General features: G+C 42.2%; 1 long non-coding RNA gene across 1 annotated transcript; it reads left to right on the top strand.

Annotated features, from left to right (window-relative positions):
• The first annotated feature begins 2 nt into the window (after window positions 1–2).
• On the top strand, window positions 3–7247 carry LOC116665460. The gene is made up of 3 exons (XR_004322096.1): window positions 3–212; window positions 3983–4040; window positions 6845–7247. It is a non-coding gene; the product is annotated as an uncharacterized LOC116665460 (long non-coding RNA).
• Window positions 7248–7755: the final 508 nt, after the last annotated feature.

Below are 7755 nucleotides of genomic sequence, written 5' to 3'. Positions count from 1 at the left end.
GGGCGGCGGGGGTCGCGATTGGCCGCGCTGGGCGAACGCGCTCGCCGGCCACCTGCGGCTGCGGCGCGGCCTCTGGCGGAGGGATCTGGGCGAAGGCGGCGCGTGATTGGCCGGCTGAGGTATCGCGCTCATCTGTGATGCTTCCGCGCGCTGGCGGGCCAGGTGCGACCTCAGGAGCGGGGCCGTGGATCGGAGTCCCGTCAATTTAGGCTGTGAGCACCCTCACCGTTTTAAGTTTTGAGAGTTTAGAAACCGACGCTTTCTCTTTCCATCGGCAAGTGCGGCCTCCTGGACGCTTGGTTTGTCCCTGCCTTGACATCTCGAGGCGAAACCGGGCCGCTATTGTCTAGCAGATGGAGGTTGTGACTGTATGAGCAGCCCTAGGGGCACCTTGCTAGCTCAGAAACGAGAGGAAGGCGAACCTAGTGCAGCTTTAATGAACCATATAATACAAGTTTTTAAATTCGAATATACTCATTTACGCAAGACTGTGTGTGAGGACTATTGCATAAGAACGATCGTGTTACCTGATAGACGTGAAACAGTCTCTTGCGCTTATTACGGGAGTCTCGTAATTCTTTTGGCCTTTATCCAGCTTTACCAAAACCCCAAAGGAGGTGTCCTGGAATGAGGTGATTTATAAGGATAAGATTAAAGTATACTCAAGATGGTCAGGGACCAAAATGCAAAGAGAAAAATGGGCAAGGACATGAATAATGTCCTTACTTATAATGGAAATATACATTGAAATTACAAGGCTGTGGAGAAACAATGCTCAGATTTTCTGATGGGAATGAGAAAATTATTCAAGCCCTGTGGAGTACTAATATTTTATATTCACTTATCCTTATGCCTTGCAATTCTGCTTTTAACCCCTACCTTATTCTGAAGATACACTTTCACATATAGAAAAACATGTAGGCAAGGTTACTTGTAATGTCATAACAAAAGTTTGGAAAAAGCCCAAATGTCCATTAACAGGAAGCTGATTGGACATGATATATCCACACAGTGGAATACAATGCAATCAGAAAAAAGAATGGGAATGATACTCATATGTTGCTTTGAAATGCATCCCAGGCTATATGGAAAACTGGAAGCATATCCTAGAAACAAGAAAAATGGTTACCCATAGAGAGTGGTGGGGAAAGGTGGAGGAGAAGAAATAGAAGCAAGACTTCTTTGACTTTGAACATTTGAAGTTTTATATAGCCAAAAAGTAAATTAAAAAGGAAACAAACCCCAAAATTGATAGCAAATTGAAATAAAGAACCAGTAAGTCAAATTGGTAACATAACTGTATTGTTACACAGAGAAAATAATTATTTCCCCAGGGCTTCTGGAAATTGTACTCTAGTTAAATTATCTGTGATGGGGTGTATGCTAAGGATGAGAACACACTGCAAAGGAATCTTCAGCTTCACTCAGAGGTTTATAATTATTGGTACTATTGTTGCTGTGGTCTTGAAACTATATCATAGGATAATACAAATGTTATAATGTACAAGACTTTGAATGTAAGAGAAAATGAGATACAAATACAAGATCAAAGAACCTGTAATACATTTAAATGGGATATATCAGTTTGATCACATGATGTAAAAAATAAATTTACTCGTTCTATGCACCAAAAGGACCTAGAAGCACTAGGGTGATAACCAATTGTCACAGTTTTCTAGGGACTGAGAGGATTTCCCCTGGATGCTAGACTTTGTGTTAAAACTAAGTGTCCAAGGAAAACTAGGATGGGTGTTCATCTTACAGTTAGCAGTCAGCACACTTGCCATTCAGATCATGGTTTCTAAATTCCATTCCCACTAAATAGATCCAGAGCTCCTCAGAGAATTGGCTGATTCCAGTTCTAGGGCAGGGAAAGTACAAGATGAGTCAGACATTTTGTTGTGCCTGAATGCAAAGGAAATGCTTAGGATAATGAAAATGTGTCTATAGGACTGAGGAGAACAGGCAAAACTAACCTATAGGGATAGAAGTGAAATCTGCTTGGCTAGGAGTGTAAAAGGGCAGGAATCAACTGGAAAGGAACATGGGGGCACTTTTGGGGGTGATGAAAATATTCTACACCAGGATTAGAGTTGTGGTTACCCAGTATACACCTTTGTCAGTATTCATTAAGGTGTACCACTAAAATGAGTGTGCTTAATGTAAATTATACCCCATATATATTATACATTTATTATACCTTATCTGAATTTTACCCTCATTTATGTAAATTACACCTCAGTAAAGTGTGCAAATAAATGAAGACCGACCACATGAGAAAAGAAAGTCTGTTTTGTCAGAGCTTGCGTGCAAGAGAGTCCACCACCAATACTTGCATTTTGGCAGAGACTCAAAGGCAAGCTTCATAGTGGAAGAAAGAACAGCTTCAGGTGTGCGTGGTTGGAGGCTATTGGCCCAGAGAAGCTGGAGGCAGCTAACTGGAAGCAGGCCTTCCTATGGGACTGGTTGGCGATGCATATTTGGCTTTCTCAGGGTGATTCTAAATTGGAGATGGGGACAAAAATTAGAGAAGCTATCAGTTTTTAATCGAGTCCTGGCCATTTTGAGCCTATTGTTACAAATTATTGTTTATCTTCCTGGATCGTTACTTGTGGTAGCAACCTGACTTCCCCCAGGTCTGACCTACAGCAGGCTGGCTTCTGGGGCTGGAGGAGGCCATTGGTTTCCTGGGCAGGTTGCTGCAGGTTGTGGGTCAGGGTTCTTTTTCTACATGTGGTCTGGATGTGTATCTATATGTTTGTATATTCAGTCTTCAAAAGTAAATTTTAAAAGCCAGTTTGAAGGATCTCCCACGGACTGAATTTAGGGCAATTTTAGCATCAAAAAAAGAAAATGAGTACAATTGATTGTAAATACTGAACAGATAAAAATCTATGACTCTACAGTTTGAGAGACAAAGGGGATAGGGGACTATTTTTCCATCATTGCAAATGACTACGAAACCAGCTTCTTACTATGAAAATCAGTTATTAAAAGGAAAAATAGTATTTGTCCTGCCTTTTTTAAAAAAGGAGAATTGTGGTTCACTCTGGGCGGATGAGGAAAAACTCTTCTTTACAATAGGGTGCTAGCACATAAATATAGACTAAATGCCGGAGTTAGAAAAATATCCAAAGGGAAAAGGTGGGGGAGGGGTAAGTTAGGAGTTTGGAGTTTGCAGATACACACTACTATGTGTGAAATAAATAGAGTCCTACTGTATAGCACAGGGAACTATATTCTGTATCTTGTAATGATCTACAATGAGAAAGAATATGAAAAAGAATACATATATAAATGTATAACTGAATCACTCTACACCAGAAACTAACACAGTGTTGTAAATCAACTATACTTGAGTTAAAAGAAAACTATTATGCAGAAATAATTTTATATTACAAATTAAATATTATAAAGAATTCATTGATTCAGCAAGGATTCTAACGGACTTAAAAACCTTTAGATGACAGAATTCTGGGAAATGGGGGTTTTCATGCGGTTAGTTAAAGAGAATACACTTGTATAGTGGCGCCATCCAGTGGTCACCACAGGTTATTTATCTCCACAGGTTATTTAAAGAGAATACACTTGTATAGTTGCGCCATCTAGTGGTCACCACCTGAACCAAACGGTCAAATTTAGAATCTGAGCTAGTGGGACAACCTCCACTTTACAGAAAATATAGGAGAAAAGGTAGTAGTGCAAATCTAGTAATACTCTCAAAATTAATTATTCTCTTCAAAACTTTGCGAAACTATGAACAATAAATACTGAGTTAGGCCTGCTACTGCAGTGCTCAGCTCCATCCACCCAGCTTCAAGCTACAGTTTCAAATCAGATAACCAAAGTATGAAAGTTACTTACATATTACTGTTTAAATAGCACATACTGTTGAGTTAGGTTGATTTAAGTAAATCGACAATTTCTTTCCTGTCAGCCTGCTACTTAGCCTCTAACCTGTATTCCTACTACTTTGCTTTAGGAACCACCTAATAAAATATTACAAGGGAGACCAGAGGAAGAAGGAAAAGGCATTGGCTGTAAGTCTGGCTTTTGTCATTGGCACCCAAGAAGTCTCGGGAGCCTGGAGATGGGCAGAATTGGTGGTAGAGAAGCAGCAGTGATTCGTGGATGCTCTCCTGAGCCCAGAGCTGGTGTGACCGTGACCCTGAGCCCACCATGCTCTTCGATGAGTCAGTACCTTTGCTCTGGCCATTCTTCCTGCCTGCAGTGCTCTTTCCACTCTTCCTTACCAGGTTGTCTGCCATTCCTCATTAGCAGTTAGCTTTAGAGACATTATTTCTTTAGCTTATTTTGTGTCAAATACAGAGATTTGTAATTTTATAGATACAGGAGCTAAACCAAGCTTTGTAGACTAATTTTCTCTTTCTAAGCTAGTGGGTTCTACACTGACTTTCTTCCAACATTCTTCTGTGAGCAGCAATGCGGTATGCCAACCCAATGTATCTAATCTTTCAGATTTAGCTAATACTTAAATTGTGTAACGTGAACAAAAATACTGCAATGTGAATAAAAATACTGCAACCATATCAGTAAACAAAGAATGCTGAAACCAAGTCATCAGGGGCTGCCGCCACCCCCCCAGCGAGGACAGGCCTGCAGCCCAGCCTCTGCAGCCACTCACAAGAAAGGACAGGATACTGGCCCTAGATAGCCAGGTGCTTGTCAAAGGAATGAATTCAGTGAGCCCAAATGTTTGCTTCCTCCCATACATAGAAAAGCACTAAATTCTTTAACTTGAGATGCCTGGTTTTCTTTAGATAACAAGTAATCTTTTATTGTTCCAACTACCTGGTCTTTGTTGTAAAGCTCCTATATATCCTAGCTCCTCCCCTACCTCTTTGGAGCAGTGCCTCAGAGCGATCTGAGAGGCTGTCATCCCGGCTCGAGTCCTCCCACCAAATAAAACATAACTCTTAAGTTTTAGGCTGCGCATTTATTTCAGTCGACAGTAACTACCATTGAAGCTAATAACGCTTAGTCTTCATTTTGTTTGCAGACCACAAAGAACTCCACTGGTACTCTAAAAATTAAATATATATATAAAATTAGATTTCTATCATAATTTTTACTAGTACTATTTTTTAAATGCTCTTTCATTATACCTATCTCCCTGAACATAACGCTGAATACTCTTCTAGGCTTTGTTTCCTTGTATTATTTTGAATCAACATATACCTAAGAAATATTTATTAGATAACCTGTGACATTGTACTAAGTACAGTCTTTAAAGGAAACTGTCTCCCAAATAGTGGCTGTAGAGTTGGGTTTTAATCATTCTGAGACAGGAAGGGGGCAGGACACAGCCATTCAAGGAATAACACAGCAAGTAACACCAGAGTGGCGAATGATTCAACCCCCTGTAGGCCTTGAGGCTCAAGATGGTGGGAGATTTGACTTCTTGTAGACCTTGAGCTTCATTATACACCCATTTTAATATATTAACATGGTGAATAACGTGCCCACAGGCGCCATGGCAGTCCCAAGGCTAGCCACAAAAGGTCAAAGACAGGGAAATGGCCAACTTCCTGGGAATCCCAGCCCCTTACCCAGGCTGGTTAGACTGGTCCTCCCACTTATTAGCATATGAAGCCACTGAGCCCATAAAAACTGGCAACATGGCGCCTATGGCCGCCCCCTCTGAGACGGCCCGCTCTCTGTCTATGGATTGTGTACCTACTTTTACTCTAATCTGAGCACCCAACCCCCATACCTCATGGCCTTTCTCTTGCCTTTTGATGTATCTCTAAATAAATCTACGTTTACTCAACAGTGGCTCGCTCTTGAATTCTTTCCTGCGCGAAGCCAAGGACCCACACTTGGCGGGGCACGTCCCAGGGGCTCAACTGAAGCCTGGGACACGACCCTCCTCACGCCCCGGACCCTCCTCACGCCCCGCATGCGTTTTTCCTGCATCAATTCTGAATCCTTGGTGGGTGCAGGGAGCAGAGATAATAGAGGTGTGGGAAACTCAGAGCCACTTGTTCTTGAAAATACACTTGTCCAGTTACTAGGAAATCCCTTCATTAGGAAACATAAAGGCACCCCTTGGAGATAATTTCCCTATCTTGATTTCTACGTATTTTTCCATGCCACCCATTCAGTGCAAATAACAGTGATTTCTTATTTATTATTTGTTTGTTATTTTTTTAAATAGAAATACTGGAGATAGAACCCAGGACCTCGTGCATGCTAAGCATGCGCTCTACCACTTAGCTACACCCTCCCTGCAATTACAGTGCTTTCTGAAAAGAATTCAGTGTGGCAGCATGACTAAGCATCGCTGTCCTCCATCCGACTTCCACCAGGGTACCATGGTACCACTGCTGGGAGCCATGCTCCTCCTCTTGCTGCTGGTCCCGTGACTTTTTGAGTCATACTATCTTCAGCCCATGGGATGAATTATGGCAGGTATGAGCCAATGTTTCTTAACAGAGGTGCTATTGGTATCCTGAGCAGGACAAGTCTTTGTGTGGGTGTGTAAGGGTTCTGTGCGTTTTAGGGCATGAGCACCCCTAGGCTACCTCACTAAACCCCAGCAGCACCTCTTGTGTGTGACAACAGAAAACGCGCCTTCTGTGTTTCCAGTCCCCCTGGATGGGCAGGATGCCCCTGATGAGAGCTGTGGTCAGTTGAGGGTGTCATCATCTTCTTTACCAAGGAGTGATGCCCAGTCTTCTTGCAGGCAGAGCTGGCCAGTTGACCGGTTCTGGCCAGGACTGGAGGACCTCTCCTGGGACTTGTAAGAATAGTTTTCCTCCACAAGAGAGCTGTGCATGAGGAGAAAGTGCTTTTTCTCCCTCCCTTCCTTGTCTCTCAACAGGCTGGGAGAGGCTGCGATGCTTACATCTGTTGTAACCATCTTATGACCATGAGACACCAAGTGGGAAAACAGAAGCCAGCCTGCTGAGAATTCAGAGCAGAGGGTGGAAAGTCCCTGGATCCTGAATGACATCGTTAAGCTTCCAAACTAACCCAGGGGCTGCCAGTTACTGGGATTTTTATGAAGTAAAATAGAAATGTCCTTGTTGTTTTAAACCACTGTCCACCAGGATTCCTGTTACCTATTGTGAAACACATTCTGACTTACACAGTTAGAGAAAAGGGGTATTCACATGATACACAAGTTAAAGAAAATGGAAAAGTACCAACAAAGCTAGCTTTTTCTCGGGACAAAAAAAAAATACACACACACACACACACACACACACACACACACACACACAATAAAGGAATTCACCTGCAGAGAGTTGAATGTTCAGTCTTAAGATACGAACTGTGTTTCCTTTACTGAATCCATGCATCAAAATAATTGTTCTCCTGCAGCATTTTGCTTTATGGGGGCTGTTTTGACATCATGACTTCAGCCCTCATTTGTTCAGCGGTGTGATGAAGCAGACATTTAAATTCCACTATTGACTTCCAGAAAATTGAAACTTTATGAGACACTGCCCTAGGGTAAATTAAAAATATAAGGGGCTTGGAGAACCTTATTTTCAGAATTTTTCAAAATACAGTTCTGTTTGCTCTAATGCTCTCGCTAACTGTGTTTAACCTGTGGAAGCAACAGGCAAATTCTGCTGGGTCAAACACTCAGTGAAACTTTTTCTAATATTTAAAAAGGACAGCTCTTTATTTCCCATAAATTACAGACCCACTAGCTCAGGAGACAGTCCATCTGGAAACTGTGCGCCTGATTCCCCTGGACAAATTGCAGATCTGCCAGAGAAGCGC

Source organism: Camelus ferus, chromosome 8 (assembly GCF_009834535.1).
Source record: "Camelus ferus isolate YT-003-E chromosome 8, BCGSAC_Cfer_1.0, whole genome shotgun sequence".
Taxonomy (NCBI): Eukaryota; Metazoa; Chordata; class Mammalia; order Artiodactyla; family Camelidae; genus Camelus; species Camelus ferus.
Note: the sequence above shows the minus strand (reverse complement) of the source record. Positions and strands in the feature narration are given on the sequence as shown.